The 25,096-nt window shown below is 36.1% G+C and overlaps 2 pseudogenes; one reads left to right on the top strand and one right to left on the bottom strand.

Moving 5' to 3' along the window:
* Window positions 1-14,908: 14,908 nt before the first annotated feature.
* Window positions 14,909-15,892, bottom strand: LOC125075600 (annotated as a pseudogene).
* Window positions 15,893-23,689: 7,797 nt separating this feature from the next.
* Window positions 23,690-25,096, top strand: part of LOC125075599 — a 3,605-nt pseudogene continuing 2,198 nt past the window's right edge.

Below are 25,096 nucleotides of genomic sequence, written 5' to 3'. Positions count from 1 at the left end.
TTCACTATGGTAGAAGGCATTCTTACACCTTCACAGAACTGTTTGTAGTTCAGTATTGCGTTTCCTTCATACAAATTAGTAGGAAGTTTGACTTTTTGTTCAGTACGCGGGGCTAATTTTATTACGTGTACTGGGTTATATTCAATAGGAATTCTAGCATTTTTAGTTTTTATCAGTTTATCTTTGAGTCCGATGTCAGCTTCCAAATGAATCAATAGATCGAGTCCTATGAATTCGTCATATCTATGGTCTACGTCATATACATAAAATTTATGGTAGTCATAACTATTTAATATTGAAAAAAGCGGGATTTTAATTACCTCGTCGTGAGCACTAGTTGCACGAGTGCTTACAACTTAGGTTTAAAGAAGTTTATTTCCAAAAAGAACAAAGTTCGCTTACAAAGAAAATTTTAAAATTATAACTACAATTAAGATATTACAAATAATAAACAGTAGAAATATTAAACAAGATCATTGAAATCCTCTAATATATGGGTTCTTAATCGTTTTTTAAATATATTTAGAGATTTTGAATTTACAACACTTAGAGGCAAAGAGTTTTACAGCTGTGCTCCTTCAAATAAAATAGTTTTAATGCCGTACTTGGTTCGAGTTTTAGGTGTTTCTATATCTGTTCCTTGTGTGGTAAGAATGGGTTTTGGTTTTAAAGGTAATTTGAGAATGAGTAAGTTTTGTTAATATTTTTCAAATAAGTATACATAATTTATATTTATACATTTGCTTAATAGATAATACTTGGAATGGTTCATAAAATTTAGCATCATAGAAATACTCATTAGCCTTTTTAGGGCTTATGAATGACCTTGTGCTGACAGTGTCTAACATAAACTTACCACCTATCTCAGGAATATAAATATAAGGTAATTTAAGACCGTTGTCGAAATTAAGCTCTATTACTTGTTGGTGTCTAGGTGTGAGGCTATTATGTAAAAATTTTCGATTTTATTTTCACCTTTAATATTTTATTGGTTCGAATCATCCTATGTATCAGTATTTTGTGTAATATCCTCCTCGTTTGAAGCATATTCATTTATTTCATTATAATAAAGGTTATATGGGTCATCTTGGTATTGTATAAATTGATCATACGGGTCATAGTAACAGTTATTTTCGTCATAATTATGTGTATGTCGGAGATGTCAACAATACGGAAGCTGATTTGACGAGCCGCAAGCGTTGTCAGTATAACATAACGCTTCGACGGAGTCTAGATGGGTCGGTGCGAGTCGGTGACACTTCACTTCAGTGCTAGCCGCCGTACAGACAACACATCTAGAAACTGTCTTACGACTCGTTGTTATTATTGTGTTTATTAATAGTTTGTTTAATAGTGTTGGAAAGTAAATCGTTTGAGTGTTTACGGAACTATTATTATTTACTCGTATCCACATTACGCCCACACATAATGTCTGATAGTGAGGACATCCACTTGGACCAACCACCCATTCTGTCATCAGAAGTGGGATGTGAACGGGCAAGCGGACATACTGGGACTGCGTCGCATTTTGGAGAAAATGGTGAGAATGAGACACAATGGCGGATGTTGTTTGAAATGCAAAATTCTACTATGAAGGCATTAATTGAAGCGCGAACCACAACGATCTGCCCATACCATAAATCTACCGGAGTTTGACCCCGACAAAAACGACGCAGATGCACGTTCGTGGTGTTCAACTTCAGACCTAGTTTTCGCCTAAAACCCTATGGAAGGTGGCCAGTTGATCATCACCATTAGCAAGGCTCTGAAAGGATCAGCGTCGACTTGGTTGTCCCAAGTATCCTATGCCGGCATGACGTGGAAAGATTTTAAGGAATTGTTCACTGCAAGATTTGTGAGCACGGAAACCACCGCGGCTACCCTCATAAATTTACAGGCCGACAAGCCGAAAGATGGTGAAACTTTAGCTGCGTACGGGAGCCGTGTTATGTCACTATTGTCTAATAGCTGGAAAAATCTGACCGTTGAACAGATTATAGTGGCAACAACGGTCGCACACATTTCTCAGTTTAATACGAAATTGCAGAGATTCGCTTTTACTTCAGAAATTACCACTCGTCAGCAACTACAACAAGAGTTACAAGCTTTTACTTACCTCAAGCGTAAGGTAACTGCACCAGAACCGCCAACGTTTGGAAATAAACGGATGAAGATGTCCCAAACCTCTTCTATAAAATGTTTCCACTGTGGAAAGATTGGACACAGACGAGTAGATTGCTTACACAGGCTTAAGGATGTAAAAGGAAACCCTCAAGTAAGCTCAAGCCCAAAACCTCAGCCAACAACTGCCATCAGCTCTATCGTTTGCTATAACTGCGGGAGACAAGGGCATATCTCCACGCGTTGCCCAAATGGTGGGCGCGCAGTGGTACCTAGCAGCGAGCGACGTGTTGACTTATGCGTGGTCGACCCTCCTGAAGGAATTTTGAAACATAAAGGTCAGTCTTTCACATTCCATTTTGATTCAGGTGCTGAGTGTTCTCTTATTAAAGAGAGTGTTTCCTGTAAATTTTGTGGGAAACGTGAACAAAACATTGTTACATTAAGAGGCATTAGTCAGTCAAGTGTTCTCAGCACCGTTCAAATCACTTGTATTGTTGAAATCGATAATAATGTAATCGAAATTTTATTGCACGTTTTGCCTGATATCTTTTTGCGAAGTGATATCATGATAGGGCGCGAAATATTGTCACTAGGATTTTGTGTTAATATGACCGCGAAACAATTTAAAATTTCTAAAATTCATGAAATAAACAATTGTTATTCACATGTACCCCCAACTAATTTTGAAAGTAATGTTTTGACTCGTAGTTCTAAAGACCGGTTGTTGACAAATGATTTTACCGTTATTGATACCGACGTATCCCTTGCTCATAAAGCGGAAATTGTTGCTTTGTTGATTCGTTATTCGAAATATTTTATTACGGGTGTAATGTCGGGATCAATGAAACGACTGCTCTGTCCCAGGTTCTGCTTTATTCTGTTCTTAGTTACGTACAACAGGCGAATGCCTTAGGCTACTACATCACACCTCCCACGGCGTTTTAAGAAAAAAAATGTTCATATATATTTTTTTTGAAAACAATTTTATCAGTCTTATTATATTCTAAATAGACTTTTTCATATTTTATTACAAAAAGGTTTTATTTTATTTTTTAAAAAAAGATGACATAATAATATATCTTAATCTAAAAAGAAGAGAAAAACAAATATGACCTTGAAAAAATATGATAAAATATGACGCTTAAAATCGAAAAATAAAATAAAATTAAATTAAAGTAATATTAATATATCTTATAAACGATATTCTTATTCTAATCTATTAATGTTAGTTGAAATATTTTTCTTTGTCTCCTTCCAGTTTTGTCATATTTATTGTCGTTATACGTTATATGTCTATATCCATGTAATAGAAACGAGATATTTTTGTTTCTTAGCCTTTGTCAGTATTAATGTATGTATACACTTTGGGCCTTAAGACGTCTTATTATTTTTTTTTTTTTAATTAATCCTCGAGTTTGTACCATCGCGATCTTCATTAATTTCTCTTTTATATCTAAGATATAACTTCTCATTTCAGGCGCGCCCATAGGCCTTTTTAAATTATTATTTTATTAATTATTATTTATTTATATTTGATTGGGTGGCCCGGACCACTCCCAATATATTTTATTTTAATTATTTGGTTAACCACTTATTTATTTATTTGTACTCTATGTCACAATCTTTCACGCAGACGAACTCGCGTACAGCATGATCAAGACATGTGCTAGTACTTTATTTTCATTTTTATCCTCTTTCAAAAAAATAAATAACCATATCATTCCTTTTTCCATGACCTTTCAATTAAGCATATCGATATATTAGAATAACTAACGTTAGGGCCCAAAACATAGTTAAGCTAATATCCGATAGCCAATTTCATACAATCACACCAATAACTAGCGAATTAGATCGACGTAGTTAATAAATCCTTACATATATATTCACACACCTTTTCTTACATTTAAAACATTCTGTAACTATACTCATATAACCCTTTCTTTCATTAGATCTATTAAAAATCTTTCATTTTATCACCCTGCCAAAAACTTCCTCCTTTACTTTAGAGCATTTCTATAGCTCTATTTTTTTTTTATTTAGGACTGCAGTGTCATATACCTCATATTGGCGTCTCGCGCACAATATGATAAGTCATACAACCAGTACCTATTGATATACAATTATTGTAGCATTAAGCTACATATATTTTTTATTTCAATTAATTTTCATACCCAACATTCTATATGTACCAAGGAAATTTAACTTGTCCACGATTATTCATCGGATGATCTATCCGACTACAAATAGCCAAGCTAAACTTTAAAGGCACATTTTCCATAACAACAACGTCACACCATACAATCTACATAATCGTACCACTCTCACACAATAACGTAATATTACTCTACTTTAACATACCTTTCATATAACATTTTTATTTTAATCCATATTAATAAATCTTTTAATTTTTGTACTGTCCTTTTATATCCGACATAATATATTTCCTTCAATGTCATAATATTGACAACATTTAGTTTTTATTCCATTATCGTTATTTTTTTTTCATTATCCGTGTTTTTTTTTTTTATTTATTTAAGACTCCTTGTCTTTGAAAAAAAAGAAAATTATTAAAACGAAGTATTCGATTATTTGAAGAAAAAAAAAAAGTTATTTTTAGTCTAAATTACGACACTAATAAAGTGTTATTTAAAAATATCAAACAATATAAATTAAAATTAATGACAAAGGCAAGCCAGGAGACAACAATGGTCTCTACGAATGATTGCATCAGCGCCATCGTTTAATCTGAATCTTCAATATCCTATTAGTTTACAAATTCCACGCCTTATTCGTAACTTCGCGTCAACGTTTTTATAAATTTGAGCTGCACCGTGTATGGGAACCCAGATTTACGTTTCGAAGAATGTGTAAATGTGAACAGTGCTATGTCATCATATTGAGAATAAAGTTACATTGTTTAAAATAATTACAACATTAGTTTACGCGAATTTTTGTATTGAGTTTTCGGTAGATATATTTTTATTATGCATTTATCCTATTTTATTTGAGTTTTTAGGTTTTTGATTTTAGTAATGTATGTTATATACATTCAGTATTTAATTTTCTATCTAAATTTTTTTTTTTTTATTTTTTTTTCAATTTACGTCTTTATTAGTTTTTAAAGAAGTTACATTGAGTTTTATATTACACCGATACTCTTTTTCTACTCTATATTTAATTAATATAAAATTGGAAAGCGAAATTCAATATACCTACAGCGTGTTGAAAACAAAATTACACACAAATTATAATCCGCGATTAATATTTCTTATTATACTCAAGACAAAGAGACAGTTTTAAATATTGAGTGTTTATCATCTTATCATGATCTCATTGGATCGTCTTACATTTTTATTGTATAACTAGCTGACCCGGCGAACTTTGTTCCGCCTTAATGGCAATAAGGTTTTATTATTAAAATTGCAACTATAATTTGAGATTTAAACTATCCTATCTCTCAAGTTGGATCGAACTGCACATTGTGTGCGAATTTTTTTTTATAATCGGTTAAGTGGTTTAGGAGTCCATTGAGGATAAACATTGTGACACGAGATTTATATATATTAGGTTGTAGTTATTATTATTGATATCACAAGAATGCCAGTAATGCATTTACTGCATATAGTATTTTAATTTAATTGATTAAGGACACGCTTTACTTTGGCGGACCTTTTGAAGAATTAGTTTTCATTTGATTTTTTTTTTAAATTATTAATTAATGTTTTGTTTTTTTTTTTTAATTCATCGTTTACAGCATATTGATAATATTATTAAAGTTAATGTTAAACCAATTAGAACAAAACGCTATAGTATTTTTTTTTTGTTTTTAAATATACTTTTTAAGTTTTTAATTACAACTTAGACACATTTTATTATTCAATTATTTATTTTAAACAAATCATGTTTAAATCTTTTAATTTTGACTAAATATTAGATATTGACCTATAATTAAGTATAGGTTTTTTCAAACGATGGTTTTTGTTTTCACTTATTTTATATAGGTATTTTTATGATAATTTATTTATACTACAAGTTTTGTCAACATTTTTTAGTTTATTGAAGTGAATAATAGTCGTGTTAGTCGTTCATTAGTCAATAGATTTTACTACTCTTATTATTTGTAGCATTAAAGCTTTTTTTTTTTTAAAAAAAAGCTAAGATGATAATCCAAAAGTTTAGAAGATGATAATCCAAGAGTTTAAGCTAAGATGATAATCCAAAAGAATTTATAGTAATTAAAACTTATTTAGCTCAACTTATTTTTCGATTTTTAAGAGAAAATACAAATTCATGAATGATAAAATTTAACTTAATTAACCGACAATTCAACAATTGATTTACAGTTTGAAACATATAAAAAAATTATTAAGTACAAATTATGAAAGTTAAAATGACATACCCAAAATTTCAGCATGTTGGCTGCTTCACGTGCTTGTTATCTAAAGTTTGGCATCGCACATATTTACACGTTTACAATAATATATAGAAAACACAATTAAATTATCAATATATTTTGTAATAACATACGAAAAATCGTTTTATTGAATGTGAAAATTCGAATGTAACATAAAGTAATAATAGTGAAAATTCTTTTTAAATCGAAACAATTTAGCATATTCTGAGAAATTTTGAATTATGTCATAAAATTAAAAATAAATTGAGTATAATCTATAAGTATTTATCCAATATAAAAAGAATATTATAACAATTTGGTTAATTCACATTAATTTTTGATAAAGGTATAAAAGATATTTGTTGTTACATAGATAATGTTTAAAATTAGTTTTTTCTATTTTAGAAAACATTTCTCTATTGTAGAATAATATTTAAGTTACGCTTTATATTTGACAAGTGCGTTTAATTAATAATATCATTTCTTTTTTCTCATTAAAATGAACATAGATAACATTCTAGCATTTAATTATATTGAAATAACATTTTAAACATACATATATATATATAATAGAAATTAAATCAGATGAAAAATTGATATAATATGACAAAAATTTTTAATAATATGTACTTATAATTGAGAGAATTATTTAAACATTGCACTAAAATATCAGAATCTTTCTCTACATCAATAAATTAAGTTTTAATTTGATTCCTTTTTATTACTTACATGTTTTTTTTTTTTTAACACGAATAATAATTTAAATTGTTTTTTTTTTTTAACATAATCCACAATTTACTTACCTTTATTTTAAAATTACACACAACTACGTTGATTAAATTGATTGTTGTATACCATTGTCGTCCTTTAAATTTTTCTTAATTCTCTTCATAGAAAAAATTATTCACTTTTTCATTACTTCAAAACTGGCCACTTGCTGAAGTTATTGTTTTTCTTTTTTTTTTTTTTTCCTTGCTTCATTTTCTTCACGACGCACGCGGCGTATTCCTTAGAAATCGTACTTGCTGTCTTGAAAATATGCCTCGATAATATTTTCTTTTTTTTTCTATTTTCTTTCTTCTTTTTGCATCTTCTTTAAAAAAAATATTGTCAGTCGAATAGTAGATACCTCTTGCATTTTCGGTTCTTGTGTCTTCCTTGGCTGCGACTTTCTTTATTATTTTATATGTGCAAAATAATTTATTTTCAATTTCTTTTCTTTCTTCATATTTTAGAATGTGTATAGAAAATTATTCATTTTTAATACTTCATAATTATTATCTTTTTTTCTTTGCACGTTATTCTTTCTTTATCAATCCGAGTTTTTTTTTTTTGCGATTTACTTTCCATAATATAATTTTTTTCATTATTATTTATTATTTTATCGGTGGCCAGCCGGTGCACGCGTCGCAGGCTAGCGCGCGCACACCGACTGGCAGGGTCGCCATGTAATGTCGGGATCAATGAAACGACTGCTCTGTCCCAGGTTCTGCTTTATTCTGTTCTAAGTTACGTACAACAGGCGAATGCCTTAGGCTACTACATCACACGGGTATGCCGCAAACTCGCGTGACGACGGGTGAACTTGTGATTCGGTTAATTGATCCTAGTAAAACAGTACAAAGACGCCCTTATCGACTCAGTGCGGAAGAGAGAAAAATAATGCGTGAACGTGTTGATGAGATAATGCGTGCTAATATAATACGACCAAGTAGTTCACCGTTTGCAAGCCCAGCTCTTTTGGTTGAGAAACGTGACGGTTCGGATAGGATGTGTGTTGACTATCGCGAACTTAATAATAACACAGTACCTGATCGATACCCATTACCACTTATATCAGACCAAATATCACGATTACATGGTGCGCGGTATTTCACCAAGTTAGACTGTGCCTCAGGCTTTCATTTAATTCCTGTCAAAGATGACCAATCAATAGAACGAACTGCGTTCATAACACCTGATGGCCAATACGAGTATTTGACCATGCCATTCGGGCTCCGTAATGCAATTTCGGTTTTTCAACGCGCAATAGTTAAAGCTCTCGGTAATTTAGCTAATACTTATGTCATTGTTTATGTTGACGACATTTTAATTATTTCTGAAACTATCGAGGAAGGTATAGAGAGACTCGATATAGTCTTACAAACGTTGACTAATTCTGGTTTTTCATTAAATTTAAAAAAGTGTTCATTTTTAAAGACACAACTTGAGTTTTTAGGGTTTGAAGTAAGATCGGGAGAAATAAGACCTAATCGTAGAAAGGTGGAAGCATTGTCCACTTTACCTCCACCATCCACTGTAACTCAGTTAAGGCAGTTCATAGGCTTAGCAACTTATTTCAGGCAATTTGTACCTAAATTTGCTCGTTTGATGGGTCCTCTCTATAAATTGACGTGTGATAAAGTTCCTTTTAACTGGCAACAACGACACGAATACATTCGACAAGAAATTATTTCCATCCTCACTAAAGAACCAGTTTTAATAATTTATGATCTACGATACACAACCGAGTTACATACAGACGCTAGCTCTGATGGTTATGGTGCTATTTTATTCCAAGTCGTAGAAGGCAAACGTAGAGTAGTTGCGTATTTCAGTAAAAGAACTACACCTGCGGAATCACGGTATCATAGTTACGAGTTAGAGACTTTGGCTGTTGTTAACGCGATAAAACATTTTCGGCAATATTTACACGGTAGTAAATTTACAGTCGTAACTGATTGTAATTCGTTAAAATTATCCCGTAAAAAGATTGATTTGACACCGCGAGTTCACAGATGGTGGGCTTATTTACAATGTTTTGATTTCGATATAGTTTATAATAAAGGTAAAGATTTGGCACATGCAGATTTTTTATCGCGCAATCACCCAACATCTGTTTATTCTAAACCGGATGTAAAATCTAAGATAAATTCCACTATAGATCAAAACAAAACGGTTAATTTTACTGAACTTTCCAGTAATTGGCTTCTGGCTGAACAAAAACGCGACTCTGAAATATCCAAGCTGGTTTCTGATCTAAATAACAGACGGTTAAGCGAAGATATCGCGAAAACATATGAGATTCGTAAGGGTGTTCTCAATCGTAAAATCCAGCGTAACGGCCGAACTAAATGCTTACCTATACTACCCAGAGCATTAAGATGGTCAGTTGTCAATAACGTTCAGGAATCTCTAATTCACCTCGGCTATGATAAAACCTTAGAGAAACTTTATGACCTTTATTGGTTCGAGGGTATGTCACGATATGTTAAAAAATTAATTGATAATTGTGTAACTTGTAAGGTCTCAAAGTCACACTCGGGTAAAATACAAGCAGAGTTACATCCTATACCGAAAGTAAACGTACCATGGCATACTATACACATAGACGCGACGGGAAAATTAAGCGGCAAAAATGATTCAAAAGAATATGTTTTTGTTCTTATCGATGCGTTCACGAAATTCGTTTTACTGTATCACACTATTCATATCGATACTAAAAGTAGTATTAAAGCCGTAAAAGATAGTGTTGCGTTATTTGGTACACCAAAACGTATAATCGCGGATCAAGGACGTTGCTTTGCGAGTAGGGATTTTAAAGAGTTCTGTGATAACGGTAATATTAACTTACATTTGATAGCTACAGGATCATCACGCGCAAATGGACAGGTAGAACGCGTAATGTCGGTATTAAAGTCTATGTTAACGGCTGTAGAGTCAAACGATCGGTCGTGGCAGGACGCTTTAGGCGAAGTACAGCTTGCAATTAACTGCACAGTCAATCGTACGACAAAAGCTAGTCCTTTAGAACTTTTAATTGGCAAAGTTGCGCGGCCTCTTTCATTAATGGCAGCTGATGATGTAGAATCCGAGATCGATTTAGATACCGTGAGAGATAGCGCGTCGCGTACTATCGAAAATGCGGCATCTTATGACAAACGTAGGTTCGATCAGACGAAGGCAAAGCTCAATAAATTTTCGGTCGGAGACTTTGTTTTGATTATGAACGAGGAACGTAATCAAACAAAGTTGGATCCCAAATTTAAAGGTCCTTTCCAAGTCATAGAAGTTTTTGAGGGAGATCGATATAATTTAAAAGCACTGAACTCTAGGCGTACTTACAAATATGCACATGATAGACTTCGAAAAATACCAGAAAATCAGAGCATAACCGATGAAATTGATGTAGAAGCAGATAGTTGTGATGATAAGGAAACTTAAGTTTACATGATGATCGGACCGTACCAGAGGTTGTTGTGTAGCCGTAGCTCGGTAGAAATCGGTGTCTACTTCTAGTAGTCCGTGAGTACGCGGTAGGCAGGCAACTCTGGCGGAGGTCGGGTTTCAGTGGAAACCGTAGAGACAAACCCGTGGGGGTTGTGTAAGAAAGATGAGTAACTGGAGGTTACTGGGCTATGCGTAGCCATAGATCACATGTAGAACTTAATGTGTGTAGATGTTTTGATTAGAGATTGTGTGTGTGATTAGAGAGACACAATAAAGAAGTCGGTTCTGCTTTGAATTTTCAAGTTATTATTTGAGATGTTAGAATAATAAAGATTTTTTTTTTTGTTATGTAATCAATTTTGCTTTTGATTTCAAACGGCCGCTGTAGTTGAGGTCACGAGCTATGTGATACTGTGTGATGGTTATTGTTTCAGAGTAACACACGAGAACGTGTGTGTCTTGTGGCCGTGTCGGAGATGTCAACAATACGGAAGCTGATTTGACGAGCCGCAAGCGTTGTCAGTATTACATAACGCTTCGACGGAGTCTAGATGGGTCGGTGCGAGTCGGTGACACTTCACTTCAGTGCTAGCCGCCGTACAGACAACACATCTAGAAACTGTCTTACGACTCGTTGTTATTATTGTGTTTATTAATAGTTTGTTTAATAGTGTTGGAAAGTAAATCGTTTCAGTGTTTACGGAACTATTATTATTTACTCGTATCCACATTACGCCCACACATAATGTCTGATAGTGAGGACATCCACTTGGACCAACCACCTATTCTGTCATGTATATAATTCGTTTATATGAAAACTAGTCGTAACTGGTGCTATTATCATTGACACATCATTAGGACTTTGTGTTTTTTTGTGTGAAATTTGGTTTTAGCCAAATTGTATTTGTGGTCGGTATCCGAAATGCTGAGGTGAGTTATTTTGTGGTAAAATGGGTCTAAAGCCAGTTGGTCTATTATTTAAATAATTAGGACGATATCCATATTGAGGATTTCACGGAGTCTGGTATATTGCTTATTTTGTATTCCAAATTTGAAGGGCGCTGAAGGAGATTTGGGTCTAACTCCCATTGGTTGTTGACCTACGGGGATAGGCTTAGTCGCTTCAGTAGTATTTTGAATTCCGAATTTAAATTGACCTTGATTTTGAAAATTTTGAGATTGCGAGTGAGTAATCGGTTTAGCATTATTGAGCATTTTACTCCTCAAATTATACTGTTCCTGAAAATTTACTTCCTCTAAAACATATGTAAAGGCATCTTCAAGGCTAGACGGATTTTTGAGTCTAACATAACTAATCATATGTTCGGGTAGGTTATAAAAAAATGTGTTTAGCGCTGTGTTATTGTAAATTATGTACTTCGCTTCCCTAAGGGCTAAATTTGAGAGTTGGTTAACTTTAGCAAATAAAGCTGATCTAACCCCTTGAATTCGGTTACAAAAATTTAAAAAGCTCTCCTCATTTTTAATCTTTAAATTTTGTAATTCAAAGTGTTGCCAAAGTGTTGTACGAGTATTGTTTTTAAATCTTCCCACGTTTCAATATCAGCTAGGTGATTCTGAAACTCATATTTCGATTTCACGTGTGGAATTTTTAATGAAAACTATATTTAGTATTCAGAAACTCGAATTAAAGATATACTAGCGCCACTTTGTAAGTAATACGAACTAATTTTCAATGAGAACTGTATTATTTGACATTAATTGCGATTCTCAAACACAATTTTGATTTTAAAAAATGAAACTAACTTCGACTTAATACGTCAAATTAAATGCTACCTTGGCATGATATTATCACACGGAAAGAGTTTTCTAATGTAAGTATACATAAGTAAGCAAATTTTACTATTAATCATTAAAGCAAATGAAATCATATTTATCTTGCAGTAACGAATGAATATGAATTCATTGTCAATGAAGTTCTAATGAGATATAAAAATATAGAAGAACAAAAACATTTATATTAAACTTTAAGGCCTTGATCTGAGGTTTATAATTTTACAAAGATTTTCCTTTAACATATAATTGCTGATTTTAATATCAAGGGAATTATTCCTTCTAATTAACATATCAATTTATTATAATTCTGTTTCAGATGCATTGCAAATTAATATAACGCTACAGCTACCAATCAATATCCATTAAAGTCAACAATATCTTACTAGAATATATACAGGTAGGTATATATATATAAAATATAAATAATGGGTAAACAGATAAAGTTTACTACAACCAGACATCATGACAAAGTACACAGACAAATAGATGCTACATGGTAAAGATTTTGGAGCAATAAGTAACTACTTGAATTAAATCTTCTTTTAAAATTGAAGAAAAAGGTACTGGATTCCTGCATACTGTCATGTCTAATCTACACTTGTATATTTAATAATCACACAAAAAAACTTACTATTACAAGCAATGATATTTTACTAGAACATCATTGATTATAAGTATTTCAAATCAATGGAATATACTAAATCTAAAAGACAAGAATGAGCCGAGATGGCCCAGTGGTTAGAACGCGTGCATCTTAACCGATGATTTCGGGTTCAAACCCAGGCAGGCACCACTGAATTTTCATGTGCTTAATTTGTGTTTACAATTCATCTCGTGCTCGGCGGTGAAGGAAAACATCGTGAGGAAACCTGCATGTGTCTAATTTCAACGAAATTCTGCCACATGTGTATTCCGCCAACCAGCCAACCGCCAAGCAGCGTGGTGGAATATGCTCCAAACCTTCTCCTCAAAGGGAGAGGAGGCCTTTATCCCAGCAGTGGGACATTTACGGGCTGCTAATGCTAAAAAAAAGACAAAATAAGAACTTCAGATAAAATACATTTAAAAGTGTGTTATTAATAAAAGATAAAGAAGTGCCTAGTTATTTTAAAAAGTATAAATTATTATAAATAATAAATTATTAGGTATTGCGAATAATTTAATTATTTATTTAAACAATGTGCAATAAATTGTGGAATGTTAGTTAATGTACACTATTTTAAAAAGCATTTTATTAACAAATACATGTTATTGTTGTTATTGTTATGTTATATATAACGGAAAATCGGGACCATCGGAATTCTTAGAAAGAGTGACGTCAGCAGTGCTGACGTCACAATTTGCATCACTTGGTTCGCTCATCACAAATAATGAAACACTTATTTAAACAAAAATCTGTATTTCAAATTATAACCAGCAAATTTAAATAAAAGCTAATTTTATTATTGTGAATAGTTAAACTAGAATCAAAATAACAAATTCTCAACTTACCAGATATAATTGAACACAACACTGACACCACTTGTTTGCACCGAAGCTCAAATAAAAATCCCTTCCGCCATCTTTATCGACGTCTTTTAAAGACTAGTTTTGTCCGGCGGAAATACTTTTACATTAGAAAAATCACATTAAAAATCACCAATTACTATTTGTAAATTCAAATTAAAATTTTTGGACAACGATTACATAATAATTTGTTAAGAATAATATAAGCAGGTTAATAATTTAACCAAGTTATCAGCTATATTTGTACACGGTATATTCGTTACCGTATATTCGTATCATGATGAATTATAAGCAACTAGGCAACAAAGCTTAGGCACATGATAGAGTAATAAAATAGAAAAAGCATAGAGGTTACAATGGGATAAGAGCAAGTGATAATATTATCTGCTGTACTAACGCTCCACGCGTACTAGCACATATTTAATTTTGTTTAATTGTCGATGCAAATGCTCCACGCATAATTGTATGATATTATTTATGTTCTCGTAGGCAAGGATGATGCTGTGGTCATGAGCGGTCTCGAACGCCGTGGTCCACAGAGGTTCTAAAGGAAAATGGAAGGACAATGCTGGGGTCTTGGCTTTATTTTAATGACCGTGGTCCCCAGAGGCTCTGAAAATGATCTAGAAATTGGTAGGATACGGGTAGAAAATGATTTGTACAGCTTTAAGCATTGCCTTGCATTGCCTTCCATTATATTCAGTATTTCAGTAGATTCAGTGAATCGTTAAAGTCTAGACCAGTAAAGTTTACTCGAATTCTATATAGTTTTATATTTCAAAGTTTAAACGAAAAGAACTCACTCGTTTATATGTCCAGCGATGCACCGGCACGGGAAGCAGACGGCATTGGCTCGGACGTTGCTACATCGGGCTGCTGTTACGGCTGGGACGGCTGTTGTTGCGCAGGCTCGCCGGGCGATGTAGCGTTGGCCTGCTGATCTTCAGTTTCATATCCCGCCGACACGGTTTCTTGATTACCCGGTTGTGGTGCTCGGCGTAGTTGATCGTGGGCCACTTTACGTGGTCGTCCTCTGCCTGTCACTCGTTTCACCATATAGCGATCATTATCCAGGATACGACAGATTTCATATGGTTCGCTGTATTTGAGATCCAATGAGGTTTGATTGCGTGGGTTGTTTTTTATAAGCACGTAGTCACCTTTTTGGAAAGGACGAATTCTCGCCTTGTTCTTGTCGAATCGCTGTTTCTCATACTCCGCCACTGCTGCCATTTTTCTTTGGACATGTTGTTCGAGCAGTTCGAAGTCTATAGATTCGTCATCGATGTTCACCAACCTTAAAGAGTTCAGGTGGTACCACGTGTTGACGTCGCGTGAGGAGTGCAAGTGGTGCTACACCAGTTACTCGGTGCGGCGTGCAATTGAACGCGAGTTGCAGAGCTTCCAAGGCAGTTTGCCAATTTTCAGTTTCGTAGTTTTTGATCATGGTCAGTGCATTTTTCAAAGTACTCATAACTCTCTCTACTTGACCATTAGCTCGGCTAGCTCCTGGTGCTATTACGTGTAGATTGATGGCAAAACGGTCGCAGTATGCTTTGAATTCGCCTAAAAACTCTCTACCGCCATCTACAACAACTTGAACTTGAACAGTCACGATGACATATTCGTCTTCGCCTGCTGAGTTTCTAGTGCCCAACTTGCCAGTGATGTCCATATGGATTACCTGGAAGGGTGCAGTCGGTTTCTGAATCGGGTGAAGTTGTACTTGCACTGCGCCAGAGTGTCCTTTGGCTGTTCTGCACACCACACAATTATCAACGAAGTTTCTTACGGTTGTGGTCATCTTGTCGAACCAGTAGGTCTCTCGCAGCTTTTGCAGGGTTTTCTCCCAACCTGGGTGTTGAAGTGCTGTATGGTAGGAGTTTATCAGACTCCACTGAAATGATCTCGGGGCTACGATCAGTTTGTGCTGACCAATTGTAGGTTCGGTAACCTCTCTCTTGAGTACTCCTTCCTCCAACAGATATCCTTCAGCTGGACCTTCTCTCGAGATCCTGTCTATCAGTGGACGTAACACGTCATCACGGCGCTGTTCTATTTTAAGCCATTCGCAGTTTCTAGTCGTAAAGTTGACTGACATTTCGTTGAACGGGTTTCTGCTGAAGTAGTCTGCGTGTTGCAGCCTTTCGCCTTTTCTGTACTCGACCTCGAAATCGTAGTTTTGTAGAAAGGCCCACCATCTATGGATCCGAGGAAGTAGGTCCTTCTTATGTTTGGATGCTTTCAAGGCATTACAGTCTGTAATTACCTTGAATTTTCGCCCGTAGAGGTAGTGCCGGAAATGTTTGATGGCTCTCACCACCGCCAAGGTCTCGAGCTCATAAGAATGGTAGCGGCTCTCGGCGTCAGTGGTGCGCTGGCTCATATACGCGACTGGATGCTGGCGATTCCCGATGACCTGGATCAGCACTGCTCGCATCCGTGTACAGCTCGATGGGTGCATCTTCCTGGAATAGAATAAGCGTAGGCGCAGTAGACAAATGTTTCACAATATGATTACGAGCTTCATCATGTCTTTCGTTCCATTCCCACTTCGCGTCTTTTTTTGTTAGTTGATAAAGTGGTACCATAATGGTAGAGAAATTGGAAATGAAACGTCGGAAAAATCCAGCGAGTCCGTTAAACTGCCTTACTTGTTTGGGGTTTTTTGGCACTGGAGCCTTCGTTAAAGCTTCCACTTTCCTAGGGCTTGGACTGACATGTCCGTTTGATATAATGTTGCCCAAGTACTCGATGAAACGTTTAAAGAAGGCGATTTTTTCAATGTTGATTGAAAAACCTGCTTTTTGTAAAGCCATCAAGATTCGTTCAATGTGAGACATCCCCTCAGTGAAATCCCTACATTTTGACAGAACAGCATCGACATAAACTTGACAGACCTGATCTGTTGAAGACAGCAGGTGTGCCAAAGCCTTGTTTATACATCTTTGGTATACTGAGCAGGCGTTACTCAAACCAAACGGCATGGCTAAATATTCAAACAAGCCATCTAGTGTGACAAACGCCGTCTTTTCTACCGAGGTCTCCGCAATGGGGATTTGATGAAACCCTGCCGCCATATCGAATGTTGAAAAGAAAATACCTCCTGACAGTTGATCTATCTGATCGGATATGATCGGCAACGGATAGTGATCTCTCAGGGTATTTTTGTTCAACTCGCGGTAATCCACGCACATGCGATCCTGTCCGTTCTTCTTTTTAATCAATATGATTGGACTAGAAAAAGGAGATTTGCTTTCGCGAATAATGTTTTGCTCAAGCAACTCGTTAACAATTACGCGCACCTTTTCTCGTTCCACTGGACTCAATCGGTATGGTCTACGCTCACACACTTATTTGGGTCTTTGAGACGTATCTCGAGTTTACCGGTATTGACGCGCGTGTGGGGATAACCGCGAATAAAAAGGTGCCCATATTTATTAAGTAAAATCTTAAGTTCAGTTATTTGATCTTGATTAGTTAGGTCACAATCGATAATATCATTTTTTTCGTTTTGAGATCGCATATGGTAGACCGCGGGCTGATGAACCAAACGGGTTCCCTCAGAATTCACCACCACACTCAAATTAGTGTTTTCAATAAGATTCATTCCGATAAGAATGTCTGAAGACAATTCGTAATCCGGTACTACGTGAAATGTAAGTTCCACTCGCAAATTGTCGACCACACAAACTGCCGTCAACGTAGACAACGAAACTACGGTAAACTGTCCGATTCCTTTTAAATAGTTGACAACATCAATTCGCTTACCAGGTAGCCTCATTTCCAGAGACTCGCGAATAACAGAGCATTCAGCACCGCTATCAAACATCGCACTCAGTTTCAAACTACCGATAATAACTGGCATTGAATTAAGTTTTGGTAAACCTACGCAATTTACGTTTGAAACAACAGCGCGTTCCCGTTTAAAACATGTCTCGTATGTGTGACCGACCTTTGAGCAGAACGTACACGTTGGCCTATTCATATTCGATTGGGCGGCAACAGTTTTTTGATGACGCGGTTGAACTGTATTGGCTTTATCACGATAACGACACTCGCGTGTATCGTGTCCGCGATTTTTACAAATTTGGCAAGAGAAAGAGGCTCTTTCAGAGAAACAAGGTCGCTTGGAAAGGCCCTGCTGCCCACCAGGTTTGCTTGGAACAGAACGTTTAACTCTGCGTATGGATGAGGCTATTGAAATCAACTCTGGCACAGATTTCGCCCTAGCGTTCAGCAGTTCAATTCGCAAGCGCTCGTCTTCAACACACCCAATAACAGCCTCAACCGCATCATCATCTGATAATTTATCCTTAGTTATACGACGCCATAATACCCATGCTTGTGACAAAAACTGAGCGATATTGTGTTATCGTAAGTATGTTCTCGAAAACGTGCAACATCGCGAGAATATCGATTTTCTGGTTCAAAAGTAGTTATTAAGACATCGCGCAATTCCTGCCACGTAGTGGTGGTGACCAACCAATTGTCGGTTGCGGTTTAGTAATCTGCTCCAGGAGTGGGGGGTAGAGGGGCTGTGGGGAAGTATATGAGTTTTCTCCCTATGCTCTGGTACCATTCCCATCATGCGAATTTGCTTCGTTCTTGAGATATTGGCAAAAACTAATCATATAATTCTAACCTCAAATCAGGCTATTTATTAACAATTTCGAAACTCAGTGGCCTTCGGCGCTACGAGATGTGCCTGTGCTTTGTTACGAAAGGCGAAGGCCAGGCACGTCCTACCACGTGATTTACCTAAACAAAGTAATCGTTAAAAGACTAACTTAAAATAATTAGATAAAACTAAAAATGCTTTTGCGCCGACATATATAATTAAATGAATAGATACCTAATTAGAAATGTTTGTAGTTCAATTATTTATTTAAATTCAGTGCAATGTATTTTTAAATGTCAATTACTTTACACTACTTAAAAAAGAATGTCAATAATATAACAAAATATTATAATTATTTATATACAACTAGATATCTAATTGTAATATTTATGTTTTGTTTATTTAAACGGCAATGTAATAAATAAAGACTATAATAATGATAATAATAACCCCCCCAGGGGATCACCTTGGCGCGGTGGGGGGGCTTACGGGTACATGGCACTAGTTATTTGGTTTTAACATCTTACCAACAAATTTACACCTACCTAAACTAACGATCCCAAACCCATCTTATGGAGAAAATAATGGAAAGTCGAAATAAGATATATAGTTTACGGCCGCTGCCCGGGGGTCGCCGGGGCACATCTGGAGCTAACGCTGGATGTCACAGCATGCGAACCGTTGGCGACGGGGGACTGAGCAGGCGGGTTCCCCTCGAAAAATTGACTACAGCCAAACGATCATCCTCACCATCATCTAATTCATCCTCAGAGCACTCACTCTTCTCTAACATACCATCTCCTTCTTCCACTCATAGCCTTTTCCGTTCACTGAATTCATCACCATCATCCTTATATTCATTAAGGTCAACAAGGTCAACAGCTGTTGTGCAGAAGGCACTCGCCATCAACCCTGTACCCACTGCTGACCTCCCACGTGTGCGAAAAAAATGGACTAATGATATGAACCGATTCATATGGCGCACATACCTTATAATAACTAAGTGTGAAACAACACATATGAATTCATATTTAGAGTCGCTACATAAAGAGTTCGATTGCAAATTCCCCGAAATGCAGGCCAGTCGACAACGATTAGGAGATCAAAGAAGGGCAATCTTAAGAAGAAAACTTCTATCACAAAGTACACTTGATGATATACGCGATGAAGTAAAACAACAAATACAGATTCACATATCATTCACAATCATTCAGAAGCCCATCAAACAAACAGTCTTATGCATCTGACACCGACTTTAACGCAAAATAAACCCACAAATAGTAGAATGAAATGGTCAGACGCAATTAACGATGAAATTATTAGATGTTATTTTATAGTAACTGAGTTAGAAACAAATAAAACTGCATACCGGAAAAAATTGCATGAGCTATTTATAGAAAAACATCCACATTTGTCACATATTGATACCTCAAACTCGCTTACACAAATACGACCACAAACACAAATTCAAACATTGATTACAGATATAGATCCTGAAAACCACCTACTACAGAAAATTTAAATAGAGTTTAGTAATGCGATAGCACAGTTTAGTGACACAAACCCAGAGACAAGACCATACATACCAAAACAAAAATCATCTCGTAAATTTTCTCAATTGTCTATTACCTAAATAACACAGTAGTACCGAAACATTTAAATCACGACCAAAATTTCAACACACTCCATACAATAATCTATTCAGCAGCGTATACAGCAGCTGCCTGTAATGGCACTAGATTTTTTGCAGCAGAGTATACGGTAAGAAATAGTCGCAATAGGAAACCTACATGGCAAAAGAGGATTGAGAATAAAATAGAAAAATATAGGCTAGAAATAGGTAGGCTTACACAATACATTGCAGGAAATAGAAGTCACAAAATACTAAAAACTGTTACATAAGCAGCCCGTAAATGTCCCACTGCTGGGATAAAGGCCTCCTCTCCTTTTGAGAAGGTTTGGAGCATATTCCACCACACTGCTCCAATGCGGGTTGGCGGAATACACATGTGGCTGAATTTAGTTGAAATTAGACACATGCAGGTTTCCTCACGATGTTTTCCTTCACCGCTGAGCACGAGATGAATTATAAACACAAATTAAGCACATGAAATTTCAGTGGTGCCTGCCTGGGTTTGAACCCGAAATCATCGGTTAAGATGCACGCGTTCTAACCACTGGGCCATCTCGGCTCTCAAAACTGTTGATGAAATAAAAATAAAATACAAAACTCATTCACGGCGTGAAGAAGATACAGAGCCCCAACACTTTCTTGACACACTGAAACAGAAGTTGAATGCAGCTTCGAATAGATTAAAAAGATATTTTAATTGCACGAAACGTAAACAACAGAATTTAACCTTTATAAATAACGAAAAACAGTTTTACAGAACTATGAATACTAATCATGAAGACAATACTACTCAGAACTCCAACACTCCATCACCTCAAGACCTACAGCAATTTTGGGCAAGTATATGGGAAAACCGAGTACAACATAACACTAATGCCGACTGGCTCCTAAAATCAGCAGACACAGGACACATTACCGCAATGGATTTTGAAAATATTTCCATAGACATCTTCATTCAAATTATAAAACGCACACACAATTGGAAAGCACCTGGGACTGATAACATTCACAATTATTGGTACAAAAAACTCACATGCGTACATCCATTCATTCACAGCCACATAAATCAATTTATTCATTCACCACACACTATGCCAAAATTCATATCTCACGGAATCACTTACGTGCTCTCGAAAGGTGCAGATTCCAAAAATCCAGCTAATTACCGACCTATTACATGTCTTCAAACTATATACAAAATTATAACAGGATGTATCAGCCACTTAATTTATACACACATTGAACACCATAACATACTAGCAGAGCAACAAAAAGGATCCAGGAAAAATAGTCAAGGATGTAAGGAACAGTTAACAATAGACGCAATAGTAATGAAACAAGCACTCACAAAAAAATTAAACATTCACACTATGTACATAGATTACAAAAAAGCTTTCCATTCAGTCCCTCACAGTTGGTTACTTTACATACTGCAACATTACAAAATTCACCCTAATTTAATAACATGTTTACGTGTTACCATGCTTCAGTGGCAGACAAAGCTAAAATTAATATAAAATAATACATCACTTACTACTGAAACAATTAAAATCCAACGAGGTATCTTCCAGGGAGACTCGCTCAGTCCGTTATGGTTTTGTATTGCACTGAATCCTTTGTCAGAGTCACTTAATAAAACTGAAATGGGACTTCAACTAAAACAGAACGACTCGCATCATACCCTTTCACATCTACTTTATATGGACGATATTAAAATATATGCAAAAAACAATGCCGAACTTACAAAACTAGCTGACATCACACAATCATTCTCGACAGACATCCAAATGCAGTTTGGGGTAGACAAATGCAAAATACACTCAATTATCTTAATAAATCACAAACAAATTCTTACGTACTTGACACTGGTGAACAAATAGAACACATGAATGAACACAACACTTATAAATATTTAGGATTTCACCAGTCAAAACAAATAGAGCAGAAACAAACTAAGTTAGATTTGATCAAGACATTTAAAATTCGGCTTAACCAGATTTTAAGGACCTAACTCAACTCACGTAATACTGTGAAAGCTATAAATACCTACGCAATCCCGGTCCTCACATACTCTTTTGGGATCATAACCTGGTCTCAAACAGATTTACTAAAACTACAGCGTATGATAAACACACACATGTCTAGTCATAGAAAACGTCATCCCAGGTCATGCATACAACGCTTAACACTACCTCGTCAGGATGGAGGACAGGGTTTAATTGATATAAAAAATCTACATAATACATTAACGAACAAACTGCGTAATTATTTCTATTCTAAGGCTGATCACTCACAACTCCACAAGCACGCAATCGAAATTGACAAAAAAATAACGCCTCTTAATCTAAGCAATAGAAGTATTCAAGCAAAATTAATTACTAGACAAAAAAAATAGATTTGTGGTCCCAAAAGTCTCTACACGGTAGGCATTTAGCCGATCTTGGCCAGTCACACGTCGACAAAGATGCGTCGAACGAATGGTTACGGAGAGGTGAGCTCTTTCCAGAAACAGAGGCTTTCATGATCGCCATTCAGGATCAAGTAATAGACACTCGCAATTACCAAAAGCACATCATCCGCTTACCTAACTTACCAACTGATTTATGTAGACGATGCCATAGTAGTTCTGAAACCATTCAACACATCACCGGGCCTTGCAAATCCATAGTCCAAACTGATTACAAACATAGACACGATCAAGTTGCAGCAATTATCCACCAGAACCTAGCTCATGCTTATTCATTACTAACCAAAAAGGTGGCCTATTACAAATATACACCTTACACAGTATTAGAAAACAGCACATTTAAATTATATTGGGACCGAACTATAATAACAGATAAGACAATACATTATAATAGACCGGACATTTCAGTAATAGATAAAAATAAAAATATAGTATTTATTATAGACATAGCAGTATGCAACACACATAATCTTCTTAATACATACACTGAAAAGATTTCAAAATACGTAGAACTGGCAACCGAAATAAAAAGGCAATGGTAAGTAGATAATGTAAAAATCTTGCCCATTGTAATATCTACAACGGGTGTTATCCCAAAAACCCTTTCGACTAACCTAAACGCACTGCAAATGCCCGCATTTACCATTACACTTATTCAGAAAGCAGTTATTCTCAACACTTGCCGTCTCACACGTAAATTCCTGTCATCATCATAGGCTTAACCCTACAAAGACTGATACACTTGGCTTAGGCTCGTGTATCTGTTTTATTACCTCTTCAAAAGGAAGAAAAAAAAGAGAAAGAAAAATTAATAATAATAATAATAAGCCCCCCCAAACCCAACCACACGTCCTGATTGACCATCTAATCACGTGGGGGGCGGACATACGATAATTAAATTACTGGCGTGGCAAACGTGGCAATGGTAACCCATTTAGTATGGAGACGCGTAGTAAGAAGAAACGTATAGGACCGCTACCCGGGGGCGATCGCCGGGGCACACCTGGAGCTGGCGCTGGGTGTGACAGCATGCGGACCGTCAGCGGTGAGGAGTTGAGCAGGCGGGCTTCTCCCGATAAATTCCACACTACAGCCGGTCGTCGTGAGTTGAACAGGCGGGCTCACGGCGTTAATGCTACAGCCGCTACCGATGATGAAATTAACAGACTGACATACAGAACAAGTAGCCCAATAGAGCCTTATAATAGTCCTAGCACTTCATCATACACACCCTCCGTCCAGTCATCACCTTCCACTATTAGCTTAAATACAGAACCACACTTACCAGCTTTGAATGTTGCGCGGGAGGCGAATGCCTTTTTGCCCGCGTCCACCAAGGCTGGAAAACCGAGAGTTCGCATGAGATGGAGCAAAGAGGTAAACTCATTTATCATGCGAACATTAAATTAAATTAAAATTAAAATTGTTTATTTCTGTAGCTTATACCTAGATACAACAGATACAGCTAGGGAGCTCCTTTTAAGTAATGGAATTAACTTGTGTTAGGAGTCCCCGCTCTTCCACAAACGGAAACAAGTACATCAAGGTAAAAACAAGGAAAAAAAACATTATTATACAAATTAAGAATCGTTTAAACAGGTAACATATAACATCTAGGTATAAGCTACAGAAATAAACAATTTTAATTTAATTTAATGTTCGCATGATAAATGAGTTTACCTCTTTGCTCCATCGCATGCGAACTCTCGGTTTTCCAGCCTTGGTGGACGCGGGCAAAAAGGCATTCGCCTCCCGCGCAACATTCAAAGCTGGTAAGTGTGGTTCTGTATTTAAGCTAATAGTGGAAGGTGATGACTGGACGGAGGGTGTGTATGATGAAGTGCTAGGACTATTATAAGGCTCTATTGGGCTACTTGTTCTGTATGTCAGTCTGTTAATTTCATCATCGGTAGCGGCTGTAGCATTAACGCCGTGAGCCCGCCTGTTCAACTCACGACGACCGGCTGTAGTGTGGAATTTATCGGGAGAAGCCCGCCTGCTCAACTCCTCACCGCTGACGGTCCGCATGCTGTCACACCCAGCGCCAGCTCCAGGTGTGCCCCGGCGATCGCCCCCGGGTAGCGGTCCTATACGTTTCTTCTTACTACGCGTCTCCATACTAAATGGGTTACCATTGCCACGTTTGCCACGCCAGTAATTTAATTATCGTATAATCCGCCCCCCACGTGATTAGATGGTCAATCAGGACGTGTGGTTGGGTTTGGGGGGGCTTATTATTATTATTATTAATTTTTCTTTCTCTTTTTTTTCTTCCTTTTGAAGAGGTAATAAAACAGATACACGAGCCTAAGCCAAGTGTATCAGTCTTTGTAGGGTTAAGCCAAT

Source organism: Vanessa atalanta, chromosome W, assembly GCF_905147765.1.
Source record: "Vanessa atalanta chromosome W, ilVanAtal1.2, whole genome shotgun sequence".
Classification (NCBI taxonomy): Eukaryota; Metazoa; Arthropoda; class Insecta; order Lepidoptera; family Nymphalidae; genus Vanessa; species Vanessa atalanta.
The sequence above is the reverse complement of the archived record's forward strand: the minus strand, read 5'-3'. Positions and strand labels throughout refer to the sequence as shown.